The sequence below is a fragment of the Pseudopipra pipra genome, chromosome 5 (genome assembly GCF_036250125.1).
Source record: "Pseudopipra pipra isolate bDixPip1 chromosome 5, bDixPip1.hap1, whole genome shotgun sequence".
NCBI classification, from domain to species: domain Eukaryota; kingdom Metazoa; phylum Chordata; class Aves; order Passeriformes; family Pipridae; genus Pseudopipra; species Pseudopipra pipra.
In genome coordinates, this window is record NC_087553.1 from 33,302,391 (window position 1) to 33,320,294 (window position 17,904).

Sequence of the window (17,904 nt, forward strand, 5' to 3'; positions counted from 1 at the left end):
CTCTGACGTCCCAGCTGCCATAACTCCAGGTCCTGTTGTCTATCCACTGACCTCCAGAGAGGACATTGTCCAGAGAGAAGGAAGGGCCATGTTACCTGACATGAGGAGATTTAATATCCAAATAATCTGTAGCATCTGTAGCATCTGTAGATACCTGACACCTAATTATTGTTTGTGTCCTTCTAGATATGAGAGAGAAATACAAACTGGACTCTCTTTTCTGGTTCAGGTGACAGGCCCGCTAAAGCACTACATATCAGTAGACCTGTCACTTAGATAACTGTTTCCTCCAGGAGCTTCTGGGTTTGCAGAGGAGTAAAGATGACTCTGGATGATACCTGGAGGGTCAGGGTTCTCTACTTCAAGAGGTTTAGAATGGACAGAGGTATATAAGTCTGCTTTTCTGGGCTGAGAGAGAAAGAAGCTTAGTGAAAATGGTAAGCATTTTAATTTTGCCAGAATGCTTGAAGGTAGACTCCCCAGTGTGCTTTCTTCATTCTGTGTGCTGGTGTAGGGCACAGTGAGGCATTGTGTGAGCAGGGTTCTGAAGGCGAGAAAAGACCAGAAATGAGCTGCTGAGCTTTCCATCAAGGAATTGTCAAATTTGTGCCCATGGCCTCATAGCCTGTATGTGTGCATGTTAATTAGTTACCAGGAAAAGTCTTGTCTGTAGGTATATTTTTTTCTATTAACATATCTTTTAGAAAGGAGAAAAGTAAGAGAGACAGAGCTACCAAGTACCTTTCCCAGGGAAAGAGATACCACTTTCAGTGAAGAAATTTTTCTTAATATCCAAACAAAGTCTCTCCTGGAGCAACCTGAGGCTCTTTTTTCTTGTTCTATTGCTTGTTACTCGGAAGAAAAGACCAGTCCTCACCTTTCTACAACCTTAAGTGGTTTGAGAGAGCAATAAGATATTCCCTAAGCCACTCCTCATCAGATTTGTGTTCCATATGCTTCACTGACTTTGTTGTCCTTCTCTGGACAGGTTCCAGCACCTCAATGTTTTCCTTGTAGTGAGGATCCCAAACTGGAAGTGAAAGAAAGGTCCTGTGCTTGTATAGACTACAAATCTAAGAAAAAGTGACTGCCCTGTGTGAACACGGTGTACAGCTTCCGCTGGCTATTCAGTGTCTGTGGTGTTTGCCAGCTCCCCATCTCCTCTTTATTTCTCCTTCTGTTGTATTCTGTACTGTATACACTGTGCTTTGCACTCAGAGCCCTTCCACCTTTGCTGTGCTAGGAGAGCAGCTTTGCAGTGTAAGGATATAAATGAACAACTCACCATGTAATGTGGGGTGTGAACCAGTCTCACAGAGCAAGCTGGCAGTGTGTGATGTGCCTGGTGCAAAGCCTTCCACTGAGCCAGTCCTCTCAATGAAGTAAGGTTTTGCAGAGTGGTGCCCTTCAGGAGGTCTTCTTGCCGGGGACAGAAACACCTCTACATCTTCTTTCTTAAATGAAGTGTCTGACAGGGAAAATTCACTGAGAGAGTGTCAGTGCTGTTCATAGGGATCTATCTGATGAGCAAAGATGAGTTTTCCAAAGTTTTTCTGGAGAAGGGAATAGTCACAATTGTGAGGAAGGGAGCATGATGCAAAGATGCATGTCAGGATATGGGAGGAACGGTTTTGATGCAAATGTCTCAAAGAGGGTGTCCTGTATGAGAGATCCAATCATAGCTGCATTGGAGCTAAATTGTTGGACTACTATTTGGAGACTGAAAAGTAGGAAGAAGAGATGTCTCTAGATGCAAAGTGAGAGTCTAAAAATAGATTTAGAAAAATGCTGAGAACTGCTATTTGAAGCCTAATCAACTGGCTTATCAGTAGCCAGTAACAAGTTTACATTTTGCATAATATACTCTATTGTCAGGAGATTCAGTAAATGACCAGCTGGTTTAGGAAATAAAAAATTAGTTTGTTTTGAAAGCCTTCATACTTCAAGAGTTTAACAGAAAATAGTATAAGATAATACAAAGAAAATATTTCTTACCAAGCTGCTTCACTTTCCTTCTGGAGTGATAATATAAAAATGATGCATTGGTCACTTTCTCAAGTACCTAATGTTTCTAAGTGAAAGAATTTTAGTCAAATCAGGCAAAAGATTATAAGAAACTTTTTCTTGTATGAGTCTCTGAAAACCAAGATTGCTTTAAAATTCTATTATAAACTTTTTTTTGGCTCTCTTTCAATCAAAATTACAACCTGTAAGCTTTCAACACATTTTTTAGAGGTTGATAAAATATTAAAAAAGAAGTCATTAATCTTTTATGAGAGTTGTACTTTATTCTTAGAATGTCCTCACATGGTTATAGATTTCTAAGAGTCTACTAAAGTCAATAAATTGAAAGAACACTTTCAGTTTCTAGAAGTTCATTTCAGAAGTCTTTATGCACTCTTTCTGAAAAGCTTTTGGTCTATTTAAAGTGTATATTATAATTATGTCAAAAATATATCACGAAGTAAAGCATCACATTAAATAATTTGTATAATGTCACCATTTAAACATATCAATATCTCTAAAATTCTAACATATATAAAAATTCTCCTATTCTGTCAATGGTACTTCTAAATTTAATTTGACTGTCTTTATTCTGACAAAGTTATTTTCACTTTTATTTGTATAAGAACTATAAAAAGGTAAAACATAAAAGTAATTTATAAAACAAGGAAGCTGAACTTAAAGTGTTATCATTCAGTAAAAGACTTTTCAGTGACATTTTGTCAATGTAAATATGTTAGCTGTTATTACTTCCATTGATCTGCTGAGAGCTTTTCTTTAAGAACTAAAGTGAAAATATTACATTTACAGTCACATTTTACTGAAAAATAATTTCAACTATTCATTAACATTAAATTAATTCTCTTAAGATATCTAAATATTGTGAGATTATCTGAATTATCCTGCAATGTGTTCTTTCATGTTGAATTATTTTTAAAATTAATTACTATCATAATTGAATAGATAGCTGTAATACTATTGAATAGGAAAAGGATATAACTATTTAAGGGTAGAATATGTAGCTAGTCTACTCTGACATTAAATATTTTAAAAAAGCATTATTGTATGCAGAGTATATATTTCTTTCATGTTTGACACAAATTTGCTTTTATATTTTATGGTGGTAAGATAGTGGTTAAGGGCATTGGTTTTTTACACTTTGCTTACCATGGATACAGTACTTATAAATTCCTATTTTTGTTTCTGTTTTGCTCCTAGCCATAGTGGGGCATTATTAGTGGTCACAGTGATCACACTGTTAGTGAAATAAAAAAAAAAAAACTAAACATATTGCTGTAATTCACCACCATTAACTTTATATTTACTACTGTCTCTATTTCTATATGCACAGATGTTTGGGTTAAAAAAAAAAATAAATTGTTGGATGCCATATTTATCCATTAGATAGATGTAACCTTCCATTACTATGGACTAAGTTTATGTTGTTCGTTTGCCCTTTTTACAGTACATATGAAAAATTGGTTACAATGTATTTCATTTGCTATTTAAGTGCTGATTGCAACTGTATAGTATTTGTGTATTTTTATCTTACACTGTTCTATTTTCTATTGGACCAGCTTGTTTCTACATGATTACATTGGCCATGAAGACCTTCTCCCAGCACAACATGTCATGGAGTGAATAGCTTACTTGTGTATCTTTATGGCACTGCAAAACACTATAGCTGCTCACCTGGTTCTAATAGTTAGGGAAAAAAAATTGAAATTTTTTTAAAGTTTATGAAGTTTGTCCTTTGGAAATATTTAGTGGTTCAGATTAGGTTTGCAGGGTTTTCTGATTTTCAGCAATCCTTACAGCAACACCAGACTTCTAGGAAACTACTTCTGACATTTACACAAGATTACCACTGGAATAACATTGTCAATCTGCAGGGAGGAATTGTTGCTTCTGTCCTAATAAATGAAAAAGAGACAGTTCTTCTATAAACCTAGCTATGTCCTTCTGAATGATAGATATATTGGCTTGTTTGCATTTCCGCTGAAACTGAGAAAAAACCATAGTGGTTTGATTTGAACACATACATGAAAATCCTCTTTACTATTTGAATGCGTAATGCAATAAGAATTATTAGAAATTCATTTTTCTAAATGAATAGTACAGATGACTGAAAAGATTAAATGGCTTTGATAGGCACTTACTGTTCGGGAAAAAAGCTGCACTTTTCTGCAGTATAAATCCACACAGTGGCCGTGTAAAACCAAAGAATAATATTAAACAGGAAGAAAGAAGGAATGTAGATGGGTATTAAAACTTATGTTTGAATGAATATGGAAGATAAAGGTAAGGTTTTAAAAAATTCCAAGTGCTTTTAATATCTTACTAAATTCTAATGGCAAGTCCCACATGCTTGCATTAGCAAGCATTCATTTATTCAGAAATGCAAAAAGAATATTACGTAAAATTATGGTATGGACCAGTTTTGAAGTCCAGGACAATTAGAATTCACATTAAATTAGTTCTTTAAACTATTCAGCTAAGGTTTTAAATACTGTAGCCCATATTTCAGACATGAAAACTGTGAAAAACAATCAAAGGTGGTATCAACTGCTAAATGTAAAGAATTATATATATATATATATATGTATGTATGTATTTTTATTTCTTTATTTTATTTTCCTGGACTTACACAGATTCATAGATTTCACTAGACAAATTTAATATCTTTAGGAATACATTTATAAATTTCTGTAACAGTTATACTTGATGTCTCTGGAAAATGTTCCCTCTATTTACACTTTAGAAACTGCCTTTACTAAAAGAGATGAGTCTATGTAAAAACAGTCCATTTCCATTCTCTGCTTTCTTTCCTTAAATCCTTAGGAAGCCCTGGAGATTCACATTGGGAAACAAGAGCTGTGACTGCATAGTGCAAATACAGCCTGACTTGGCACAGTGTCCCTCACATTAAACAGAGCTTTGCTCTAGAAATGGTACAGGTTCAATGAATGGGCTTCAGAGCAGCTGCCAGCATTCATTTCTGGCAGACAACTAAAGGAGATGTGTGACATGTGAAAGACTCTTGCTAGGTTTCAAGGTATTAAAGAATAAGCACTGGAAAAATGTGCCAACGGGACAGGCTCGCCTATCATCCATGAGGACTACTTGAAAAAGAAAAATATCCTTTATAATTATTTTAAAGATTATAGAGAACATTGGTGTGAACTCCCTTCCAGTACAGTCCTAGAACACCATAATCTGTCAATTGTAAGACACTGCCCTTAGCACAAAGGAATATGGGGGCAATTTATTATGGATAGGCAATGTATGAAAATCTAAGCCATTTTAAAAAATCACTTAAGAATAATTTCCACGTATGATTCTGATTCACTATTTTCAGTAGCTTATACACATCAAAAATCAATGAGCAACGACTGATCTGTAACTAGTGAGAAATTGAGAAACAGCACTTGTGCTTTACCTTCCTTTTCTCTGTCCATTGATATGAAAAGTGAATCTGGGGGAGGTAAACTTAAACTGAAGAACAATTTCTGAGATGGCGGATAAAGGTGATTTCAGTGGATCTGTGGCAATTTCCACAATCTTTCTCTCAGTCTTCTCCAAAAAAAAGGGTAGTATAATTTTGGCCAATCCACCCTTTTGTTAGTTTGGTTCATGTTGTTCCTTTCCCTCTAACAGAAGCAGAAACTCCTCAGTAAGAAGTCATTTCTTTCTGAGACATGCCAGGAACTAGAACTCTTATTAACCTAGGAGAATATTACTGTCATATAGTGGAAACAATGCAATATATAAACATCAGACATCAGTGTTAAATTATACATTAATTATTTTTCAGTGACCAGAGCTAAACTTCTGCACATTTGGCGCTTTTTTTCATATTTTTCCCCCATTTTTTCCTCATGTGCACATGCACAGTCTCATGATAAACTGCTGGAGATAACGCTATTACTAGTTGACACTGTAAGAATCTTTACTCCCTACAATGCTTAGTGCTGAGATGATTTTCATTGCTAGGAGCCTGAGAATGCATGTAATTTAGACACAAATTCTGCTTTTCCAAATTATGCTCTGAATTTTTTTTCTCTTGACAGTTTGACATGCTCCCTTTTGTATTATTATTATTATTGTTATCATCATCATCATCATCATCATCTATAATTTAACAGCTCTCTTTTTATAGCTGTGTTAAGTTCCCCACAGTATAAGCAAATATACTATTGACCAAAATCTATGTATACAATAATAAAATAATTTATCATTTTGGCAATTTTCTTTGCTATTTTTAAGGTAGGTTATATGCTGTCTACTCAGACTTCATTTTGTTCTGAAGACCAAAGGGTACTTTAGTATGTGGAGGAATCACAGAAGCAATCTATCTGTCAATTCAAATTTTGTATTTAACAGGTAACATCACTAAGGATTTAATGGCAAAGGACAGACAATCATTTATCTTAGTACTGCATTCCTATGCTGAATTTGTTCCAACACTGGGAAGTTCTAAAACTATAATTATAAATGAGACTATAATTTCTCATTTCAGCATAGGAAAAACATTCTTGTTTCATTTTAACAGCAGATGTATAGTGGCGTTAATGAGTAGAAAACTGTATGTGGTAACATTGTCCCACATTAAGATGTTAACAGTTTGTCAAAGACATTGGGTCTTTTCCCCAACTCTAACTACAGCTGACTGAACCTGATCAACGTGAACCTGCTGGCTCATGTCCCTTCCCTTCCCTTCCTGCCCCTCCCACCCCTCCCCGCCCTCCCTCCCCTCCCCTCTGCAGGTCATAGAACAGCTGCTAGGTCAGCAAGAAATATGTTCTCATATTCCCCTTTTTATAGTTGTTTAATAATGCTTTCAGAATTAGGATCATCTGATTTACTTTTGATGAAAATATTACTGATTCACTGGAGATTCACAATCATATTATCATCTGGTTATATTCATTCAAGTAAGGCATAGGACACTTCTGACTGTGATTTGCCTTCCACCTTTTCCTTTGCACTTCTTGTTTCTTTCCAGACATGAATTTTAAACTACTGTTGAGGGTGTGATATAAGGATGTGGGTTTACTTGAACCTTAGTAATACTGAGTATTAATTATCAGATTCTAAAATACAGGCTGAATACCATTTGAATTTTAATTGTATTATAGATAATAGAATATCTTTCCCATTGAACTAGAATGGTAGTAGTTATCACGGTTGTCCCTTATAAAGTTGATGAGATTTAAAGAGAATATTTTTATTTCTTCTCTTTCAGTTTCTGACTTGGATATTCAAATAAGGCGTTCTACTAGGAGAGTTTCCATGTCTTTCTTATGAGCTGTTGTGAGATGATTTTGCACTGAAAGTTTTCAGTTCCTGCATCTGGTGGCACAAATGAAATGTTGTAAGTGTTTTTATTATTTTTTTCTTTCCATATTTAATATCAGGTAACATAATGGTAGCTTTAGTTCTCTACTAATGTCAAAGATTAAAGCCTGAGAGTTTCAGATTAGACATTTGGGCAAGAAAAATCTGCTAAAAGGGCAGTGCAGCACTGGAGCTGGCTACCCAGAAAGGTTGTGAAATGCTCTTGGAGATTTTCAAGCCTTGGCTGGACAAAGCCACAGCTGACCTCTTCTAGTGTTGGTTATAGCCCCATTCCGAGTAGGAACAGACCTGTATGAACTCTATTGACAACCCCTCCAACTAGCACTGCTATCTTACTGTGAAAATGCAGTGACTGTAAGACAGAAAAGGTATAAAGAGTCAGCTGCTGTCACAAGGGCAGTATATCCAGATAAGCATCCTGGAGAATCAATGTCTTTGGTCTAGATTTTCAGGAGCTGCTCCATATCACACCAACATACTGTGGTAAAAAGGGATGACAATGAAGCTGATTTTCTCTTATGTAAGTGACAGGGTAGAGAGACGTGTATCACAAACTACAGTCTCATTTGGTCTGATGAGGAGTTGCACCACTGTTTGCTCTGGGCTGCCTGCAAATTACATGACTGTGTCCTTGTGACCTGAATCAAACACAACCTAGGCAGGATAAACAAGACTTCACTTAGGGATTGTTGAGGTGGTCTTTAAATCTCATATAACACTATATTACCATCAAAGGGTTATTCATGGTCAGCCTTGTATAACTGACATGTATTAATGGAATCATAGTTCATATTTTTTTCTATGTAAATTCATTGCTTCCCCTTTTCCATAGGCATATGTGTTATTCCTACTATACCTCAACATAACTGATAGAGTTACTACAGATCACAGTACAGTGATTCTGTTCTTATATTTTTCCATTTCACTAATATAAGCAGATTCACCTACCAAACTATTTGAACTCTATGGTCTCCTCAAGTGTCTTTACCATAGCAAATGCTCCTTGATGCATTATTGAGTTTCATCAGTGAGTGTAGAAAAAGAAAAATTTCCTTTTTATATTTTTTTCTAATGCTGATAAATCAAAAATCTTGATAGGTTAAACTTGAAAAAATTCCTACAGTAATCTTCAGCAAAGCAAATGGATGTTAATGGAATGACAGTATAAAAGGGATATAAAAAAATACCTTCCTACAAATAACATTAATCATATTTTTCGCATAATGGACATACCATCATACTTGTGTATGCTAATTTGTTTCTACTGTTCAAATAAAACACTTCATGCACTGTTTCAGCTAACAGTGAGCAAAGTCAATACTTTGCTTTGACATCTCTATTGTAGTTTGCATTTTACCTCCTGTTTGATACAGATAAATTCTATAGTTGTGTCACATTTTTCTTCAGGATTGGGCAGATCAGTGAGGGTGATAAAATATTAGTGATGAAAGCTTCAGGAATTAGATATGTCTATCTCAGTCTAACCTATTTCTTTTGTGTGAACTCCATCAGAAATGATGTACTGTAAAAAATACTATGTCTGTTCAGATTAAAATATGTCATTTTTCAGAACACAGAAAGAGCCTAAATTTTTTATTTAATGTCTGAGTTTATTTAACAGCTTTATACATTTTTCAGTAGTTTTGTTGTCAAAAGCAGAACTGATTGCCAGTGTGCTATTTCCTTGTATTTCTCCTACTATCCCATTACTCTGCAGAGCACAGGGAACTAGAAGGAAGCTTCATTGGTAATCTTCTGCCACAACAGGGAAATTATAATTAACCAGCTAGTTGCTGTGGTGGTTACAATGTGTGTTACAGGAGAAGCTTTTAAGAGACCTCTAGTTTTTGACTAGGCCCTGTTAGATTGAAAGAGAATGGGAAGTGATCATTCCCTCTTCCTTTCAAATACGTTTTTTTGGCTATGCTTTTGGGACTTGCTTATATTAAACTAAATTTTGTCAAAACTTCTGTCCCAAGGCCGGAGGACTGAGTGGCCTTTTTTTTTGGTTGACAGTTATTTTGTTTTCTCTTCCTTGTTTCACTACCTTGTACTTCTTCATTTATTTCTTCCTTAGTTAGCTTTAACATGATTTAGTTAAATAGAAGCAACTCTTGGGCCAAAGAGGCAGGCTTTTTTTTTTCAAATTAATGTTAACCTGTGCAGGGTAGATTTTAATGAATTATCCATATAGCAACAAAAATAGGAATGGGTCTCCTGACTCAGCAATGAAAAATAAAAGTAATTACATAAGAACAGGTCAAGTTAAAAGTCCCTGAAGAACAATAAGCTGTCTCTATTAGTAGTCTATGACAGTGTGGATTTTATGTCCTTGAAAAATTAATTGTATAGCACTACGAAGATTTTGCATTTTTCCTCCTACTTGACTCATGCTGCTTGCCATGCAGTTGTTATTTCCATGTTCTTTTGCTTACTCCTGTCATGGGATTCTATCAATCTGCTTAAAATAAAATTTGGAGAAAATGGTTCTGCTTGTCTAGACCTCTCAAAAAACTACATCACTATCTAAAGACAGGAGTTATCCTACCTAACTTTACTCTTAAAAAAATGGAATAAATGGAAAGACACAATCTGCCTATTCAGAGCACATTTTTTAAACAGCTATCTTAGCATACGTTTAATTACTTTATAATGAGTACCTTTGCAAGTAGCATAGATTACATGACTAATGCTTAGATGACTAAAACAAAGAATTAATTCTTTCCTGATGGTTGAAAGCATTGCTCTTTCTGTTCATGGTGCTGTCAGCCAGATTCAAGGAACTGCTTCATAGCTAAAAGTGGGTGGGACAGTGACACAGGAATTAATTCTTGGTTTTATGCCTTTTCCAGACCTGATAATACTTTGGTAAATCGAGTTTGTTTTTTTGATTAGTCTATAAAAAATATTTCCCATCAAAATTCCTTGTTAAATTTATACTTCCACCAACAATGAGGACTCAAATCTCATGATCTTCCAGTCCCACACTCCATCAAATTCACTATCTAATATTGTGTCCTTTCTGTCCATTTCTATAGTTCCTTGTAAATCACAAATTTGACAGTCCTTCAGTCCCTGAGGTACACCTAGGAGGTTCTAAAGCTGCTGTGGTTTCTGGGGTCCACGCACATTGTTGTTGTCACACACTTCCCATGTGTGCTGCTGATGGTTTGCTGAAAGTATTTCCAAGAGTTATGAAGAGTGAGGAGTTTCTGGTGAGACAGGACAGTCTGGCGTTCTATCCTGGAAGGACAATTGTTGTAGAACACTTTTAACATTATACTTTCCATTCTTACGAGAACAAAACTTTTCTTGAAATGTTGGAAAAGAAATGTAAGTTTTAAGGAGACTTACTACTTTGTAGAAGACACCAAAATATTCCAGCAACCCTATCGTACAGCACAGTTCTATCCTGTGCCCACTGTGCTTCACAGATCAGAGCTAAGGTGGCAGTGGTGGGTGAGAACAGTAGCCCATGGTGTCAAATTGGCCTCATCTCTACCAAACTCACATTTTTTAACCAAACTCTCATTTTTTAATCTTGTTTTTTGTCTATTAAAAAAAAAAAAAGGAAAAAGGAAAAGGAGCTTTCTTTTACTTCAGAGTAAAATGAAACACCAAGTCATATGTTTCATAAACACAAGAAGAATCAAGCAGTTTACTATGTCCTCTTGGCCTTTTGCATAGTGTTAAATGAAATCACACATTGCTCAGACTTTCTAATTAACAGTATGCTGTGTGGAGGAAGTCTTTCAGTAATTAACCTTTCAATTAATCAAAGTACATTTTCTGCTTCTCTCCAACTTTGATCTATTTCATGTTTTTTCTTTCTTTATTTCTTATCTTTTATTTTATGGTCTAGATCTTGCCTTTGAAATAATAAGAATCACAGCTGATTCACAGCTATCAAAATTTTGAGCTACACTGTAAGATGACAGAGAATAGTAAAGCTTATTTTCATTCTAATAATTCTGAATTAAAATATCAATTTTAGTATGATAGAAAAATAACTCCCATGACCCATTTTTGTTGGCTAAAATCATATGCACTTATAAAGATGCTCTGCTTTTCATTCAACCTCAAAGGTTATTCATTTTAGAGATGTAGAACTATTTTTGTAAAGGGAGACAGAATTGTTCCTTATATATACAATAGAACTTCATCAGACTGAAAACTGAGCTCACATGTCACCTGCAGACTTTCTCTTCATTTTCCAAAATATTTCTATTTCTTAATATGCATTTCTTAGGTGTAATTTTTGTCATTGTATTATATAAAAGTATGGAATCATTTATAAACAAAGTGTCTTACAAGCAGAAGGCTTACAAGCCAACATATACAGATTTGAAAGTATGGAGAGGTTAGGCAAAAACCTCAGAAATAATTGTATATTTCATAAAGTTATAAAACAAAAGTGGAAACTATTTGATAAATGTAGTTTTCTCCAGCAAAGAGCAATATAGACTTTTCTTTTCTCTCTTGTCACTTAAGCAAATAGAATAATGTATTTCAACTTGGCTACATGTAAGAACTAATTGACCAACAGACAGCCCAAAAGATCTGAGAGCTGACCTGATGTTTTATCAATATGTTTGCTGAATTAATTAATCATTACTTCATGTATGTGTTTTTGCATATTTTTTCTTATATGCACTGAGGAAAGCCTACAAATAAGCTTATAAAGAGAAAGCCTTGCAATATTGAGGGATTTACCAATTTCCAACTCTCAATGCATATTTTTTTCCATTCAAAGAAATTATTTAGGCTTATTAGAAATTTGGGCTAAAAAAACCAGCAGTCAGCTTTAACAAGATGATCTTTAACAAACTTGTTTAATCACAATGGGACACCTGCCTCCCAGTTTCACAGAATCATAAAATATGCTGAGTTGGAAGGGATCCATTGAGTCCAACTCCTGGTCCTGCACAGAACCAACCCCAAGAGTCACACCATGTGCCTGAGAGAACCATCCAAATGCTTTTTGAACTCTATCAGGCTTGGTGCTGTGACCACTTCCCTGAGGAACCTGTTCCAGTATCCAACTACCCTTTGGGTAAAGAACGTTTTTCTAATATCCAACCTAAGCCTGCCCTGACAGAACTTCAGGCCATTCCCTCGAGTCCTGCCACCAGCCACCACAGAGAAGAGGTCAGTGCCTGCCCCTCCTCTTCCTCTCACGAGGAGGTTGTAGACTGCAATGAGGTCTCCCCTCAGTTTCCTCTTCTCCAGGTTGAACAGACCAAGTGACCGCAACTGCTCTTCATATGCCTTCCCCCCAAGACGCTTCACCATCTTCATTGCCCTCCTTTGGACACTCTCTAATAACTTAATATCTTTCTTATATTGCAGTGCCCAAAACTGCACACAATATTCAAGGTGAGGTCATACCAGTGCAGAGCAGAGAGAGACAATCCCCTCCCTCAACTGACTGGTGATATTTTGCCTGATGCCTCCCAAGACACAGTTGGCCCTCCTGGCTGTCAGGGCACTGCTGACTCAGATTCAACTTGCCATCGACCAGGACCCCCAGGTCCCTTTCCGTGGCACTGCTTTCCAGCATCTCATTCCCCAGTCTGTACAAACATCCAGGGTTGCCCCATCCCAAGTGCAGAATCCGGCATTTTCCCTTGTTGAACTTCACGTGGTTGGTGATTGCCCAGTCTTCTAATTTGTTGAGGTCTCTCTGCAGGGCCTCTCTGCCTTTGAAGGAGTCAACAGCTCCTCTCAATTTTTTGTCATCTGCAACTTGTTTAGTATCCCTTCTAGTCCTGTGTTCAAGTAATTTCTGAAGAAGCTAAAGAGCACAGGGCCTAAGATGGAGCCCTGTGGAACCCCACTAGCGACAGGTCACCAGTCTGATGTTACCCCATTCACTATTACCCTCTGCGCTCGACCCGTGAGCCAATTGTTCGTGCACCACATGATGTGTTTATCCAGCTGTGTGCTGCATATTTTGTCCAGAAGGATCCTGTGAGAGACAGCTTCACTGAAATCCAAAAGGATTACATCAACAGGCTTCCCTTGATAAACTAGGTGGGTTACCTTGTCATAAAAGGAGATCAGGTTTGATAATCAGGACTTTCCTCTCATGAAGCCACACTGGTTGTGATCAATGACTGCGTTGTCTTTCACATGCTTTTCAATACGTCCCAAAATAACCTTCTCCAAAGCTGTATCAGGGACTGCTGTGAGACTGACAAGCCTGTAGTTTCCATGGTCCTCCTTCTTGCCCTTCTTGAAAATCAGGACAACATTCACCAGCTTCCAGTCAGGTAGGACCTCTCCAAATTCCCAAGACTGCTCAAAAATCATCGAGAGGTTTTGCAAAGACATCAGCCAGGTCTTTGAATATTCTTTCCTTCTCAACAGAGAAAATACAAGTTAAGTTTACTGTCACATCTCTTTTTGGAACAAAGTTAACCATTTGGTTGTACTTTTAGAATTAAAAAGAAATTAAAAGTAAAAATCGTAATGCTGAAAAACACAGTATAGGAAGATTCGAAGATTCAAAGATTCAAACAAACAAAACAACCCCTTTAACCTGCCATATTAAAGAAAAAATTTACCAAACATATGTTTCTCAATCCTACTTCCAAATTTTATTTTCAATCTTTAACAGTGTTTTCAGGAGTGATAAGAACTGTATGGAGAATACTGTAAATGTTCATACAAATCCAGTTTTTATATACATTTAATTTAGTTTATTTTTCCAATTTACTTTATATGAATATACTTTTGACAAAATATAACACATCCAACACACATACAAAATACGAGTTTTAAAATTCAAACTGCTGTAAGAAATTTTAAGATACCTATCAATGGGGCAAAGAAACATTTTATGGCATATCTGAGAAATAATAATAAATATGATAAAAATAATAATTATTCCCAGGGAACAATTTTATTCAAATCAAATACTAGAAATAAAAATAATTTAAAGTATAATAAAATTAATAATTTATTTTTTCTGTTTTAAAAAATAAATCTAAAAATAAGTTAAATGTGTTAGATAAATTATTCATTGCAAATTACTTTCACAGCAACAGAAAACAAACAACTAATGTTTTGGTTCTATACCGCCTAAAATTAGAACTGTCTTGTCATGAATCAGCATCTTTCTTCCAGATGAGTTTTCACCTTTTCTTTGGTTATTTATATTCAGCAGTGTAAAATTTTAAAATGCAAGCTGATACTAAGCAAAGATATGAGTGTCCTGTATTTTAATTTCACAGAGTGCTGTTGTAGGTTTATTTAGGAGAAAAGTGTGAATTAAACTAGTGTTATATCCAAATATGACTGAATAGCTTATTACTGTCCTAATTAAAGCATCCTGTCAGCAAATATATCAGGAATATGAATTTTAAGCGTACTACTTTTGATGGAATATTTTGAGTTAATGGCATTTTTTCCTAACATTTTTTAAAAGATATCAACAGTAACTAACAGAGTTTTAGTATAATGAGCTATCCGGAAAAATATTATGTAAAAATATTGTTACAGAAGGAGAAGGCTGAGGTACTCAACAACTTTTTTACCTCAGTCTTCAACGGCATCTTCTCACACCTCTGGAGGGGATAGCCGGATGGGGACTGGGGGAGCAAAGTCCCTCCCACAGTAAGATCAGTAAGATCATATAGCTATGGGACTTCATGAGATGCATCCCAGAGTTCTCAGAGAATTGGCTGATGTAGTTGCCAAGCCACTTTGCATGATATTTGAAAAGTCATGGTAGTCAGGTGAAGTCCCAGGTGACTGCAAAAACAGAAACATTGTTCCCATCTTTAGAAAGGGTAGAAAGGATGACCCTGGGAACCACTGACCTCTCAACCTCACCTCTGTGCCTAGGAAGATCATGGAACAGATCCTCCCAGAAGCTATGATAAGGCACATGGAGAACAGGGAGGTCATTTGAGACAACCACCATGGCTTCACCAAGGGCAAGTCCTGCCTGACCAATCTAGTGGCCTTCTGTGATGGACTGACTACATCACTGGACAAGGGAAGGGTTACAGGTGGCATTTATCTGGACTTCTGTGAAGCCTTTGATAAAATCCCACACAACATCCCTCTCTCTAAATTGGAGAGAGATGGATTCAATGAGTGGACTGCTAGATGAATAAGAAAGTAGATACACAGTAGCATCCAGAGCGTAGTGGTCAATGGCTCATAGTCCTGATGAACATCAGTGACAAGTGGTGCCCCTCAGGTTCCATACTGGAACCAGTGTTATTTAATATCTTCATTAATAGACAGAAGGATCAAGTGCACCTCAGCAAGTTTGCAGATGACGCCAAGCTGGGTGGTGCATTTGACACACCTGAAGGATGGAATGCCATGCAGAGGGACCTGGACCGGCTCAAGAAATGAGGTCATGGGAATTTCATGAGGTTTAACAAGATCTAGTGCAAGGTGCTACACCTAGGTTGGGACAACCCTGGGTATCAATACAGGCTGGAGGATGAACAGAGCGAGAATAGCCCTGCTGAGAAGGACTTGGGGGTGCAGGTAGGTGAGAGACTGGACATGAGATGGGAATGTGCACTCACAGCCCAGAAATCCAACTGTATTTGGGGCTGTAACAAAAGCAGTGTGGCCAGCAGGGTAAGGGAGGAAATTCTGCCTCCCTACTCCGCTCTGGTGAGATCCCACCTAGAGTGTAGCATCCAGCTCTGGGGTCCCCAGCACACTAAAGAACCTGTCAGAACAAGTACAGAGGAAAGGCTGAGAGAATTGGGATTATTTAGCCTGGAGAAGAGACTATTTATAAGGGCATGTAGTGACATAACAAGGGGGAAATGTTTCAAACTGGAAGAGATTAGGCTTAGATTAGATATTTGGAAGAAATTCTTTACTGTGAGGACAATGAGGTACTAGAAGAGGTTAGCCAGAGAAGTTATGAATGCCCAGTGTCTGGAAGTTTTCAAGGCCAGGTTGGATGAAGCTCTGAGTAGCCTACTCTAGTGGAAGCTGTGCCTGCCCATGGCACAGGGCTCAAAACCAGGTGCCTTCCCACCCAAAATATGATTCTCTGATCTAACTATTGAAATATTTTACATTTTTGCACTTCTTTATAAGTCATTGCACACTGTAAGCCAGCATAGAAACACAAACGGCTTTTTCATGTAGTGTAACAGAAACAACAATCAATAAAGAAGCACTATGTACTTACCAAGCTGCAGGTCATGAAATATTAATGGAAGATAAGCAACACTGAAATGCAGATAAGGTATAATGTGTAATTTATTTATAATCATCTTTGTTTCTGTAGATATATTAATAAAAAATAACTAGGCACTTTACTACACACAAACTTGCTGGAATATTGAAATAGTTTAAGGGAATCACAGAAAAATGGTACTTCACCTATTGATTTTACAAGGTTATATCATATTGATGTTACAGGATTTGTACAATCAGAGGTCAAAAGAACACTGAAATCCTAGTGAAATATTTAACTTCAGTCCAGATGTATTAGATAGTGACAAAGAAAATGGTAATTTTATATGAGAATCTCAACAGTCATTATATCTGAAACATTCAATGGTATAAAAAATCATGGAAATTCTTCTACCTCTCCTCCTAAACTCAAGTTTTGAAAAGGCTGCATACATCCTGAGCAACAATTAGATATTATGTCATACCGAGAGCTGATGGCAGCTAAAAACGTATCTGAGTTGTGGCTTTTGGTTTCATGCTCCAAAAGTTGCCAGGAAGAACAGGAAGCAATTACATTATTTTCCTTGTAATTTCACAGCTCTTCTTGAAGTGTCTATCTCTAAAACTCATGGTGAAATATTGAAAATAACCCAACCACAAACATGCAGAAATTTTTCCAGCCAAAAAATTCTAAAAAGCCTCTAGTACATAATGTAAAGCCCCTCTCACTACCAAATGTATTTCAGCAAAGACTGCCAACTAACAAAGCTAGAATTTTTAGCTTTTCTCCTTGTTTATTTTTCCCTTGCTTATTCTCTGCATTAAGGATTCATATAAAATTAACAACTGTAAACTTAGAATGGAAGAAGCCGCATATCTGCCTGATTTTCCATTTGCAGACAATTCAGCCATTTTCCTCTAATTTACTGCTGTTATATGTCTGAGTCATATTCTAATATACAAATCATCAAGTCACAGTGTGCTTGCTTGGTTGCACTTGCAGATACGGTTAGTCCCACTTCCCTTGTTCATACACAGAAGAGCCGTTCATAAAACTTAGTGGCTAATAATTTACGGTTGAAAAATATTGATTATCGCTGATACTGCAAATAGTTTCTTTCACAAGGAGATTGTGTCCGCATTTGATGAAGATGGGCTTGTGGCTTCTAGAGCTTCCTTTAAAAAGCATACTCTCACACAGCTTGCTACAAAGGTGTCAGCCACGCATTAACAATGTTTCCTCTGAAATTCTAGAGACATCACAGCTCAGAACACCATCTCTTAGCATGATGAGTCTTGCCTGACACAAGCAGAGCTTTTGTAAGTCTAATGGTATTGTATGCCCACATGTGTTTCCTCCTCCAATTATTAACTGTTTAGTAG

General features: G+C 36.5%; 1 protein-coding gene across 7 annotated transcripts in view; it reads left to right on the top strand.

Moving 5' to 3' along the window:
* The window catches only part of MGAT4C (MGAT4 family member C), a 347,956-nt gene that overhangs the window by 301,474 nt on the left and 28,578 nt on the right, over positions 1-17,904 (top strand). For 4 of the 7 annotated variants that reach the window (XM_064655519.1, XM_064655520.1, XM_064655523.1 and 1 more), the window contains one exon: positions 7,250-7,378. The exons of 2 other annotated variants lie outside the window; for them this stretch is intronic. The gene's annotated coding sequence lies outside the window, so the exon portion shown is untranslated. Of the gene's footprint in view, positions 1-161; positions 438-7,249; positions 7,379-17,904 lie in introns of those variants that run through there. One more of the 7 variants, XM_064655524.1, reaches the window with a different exon arrangement.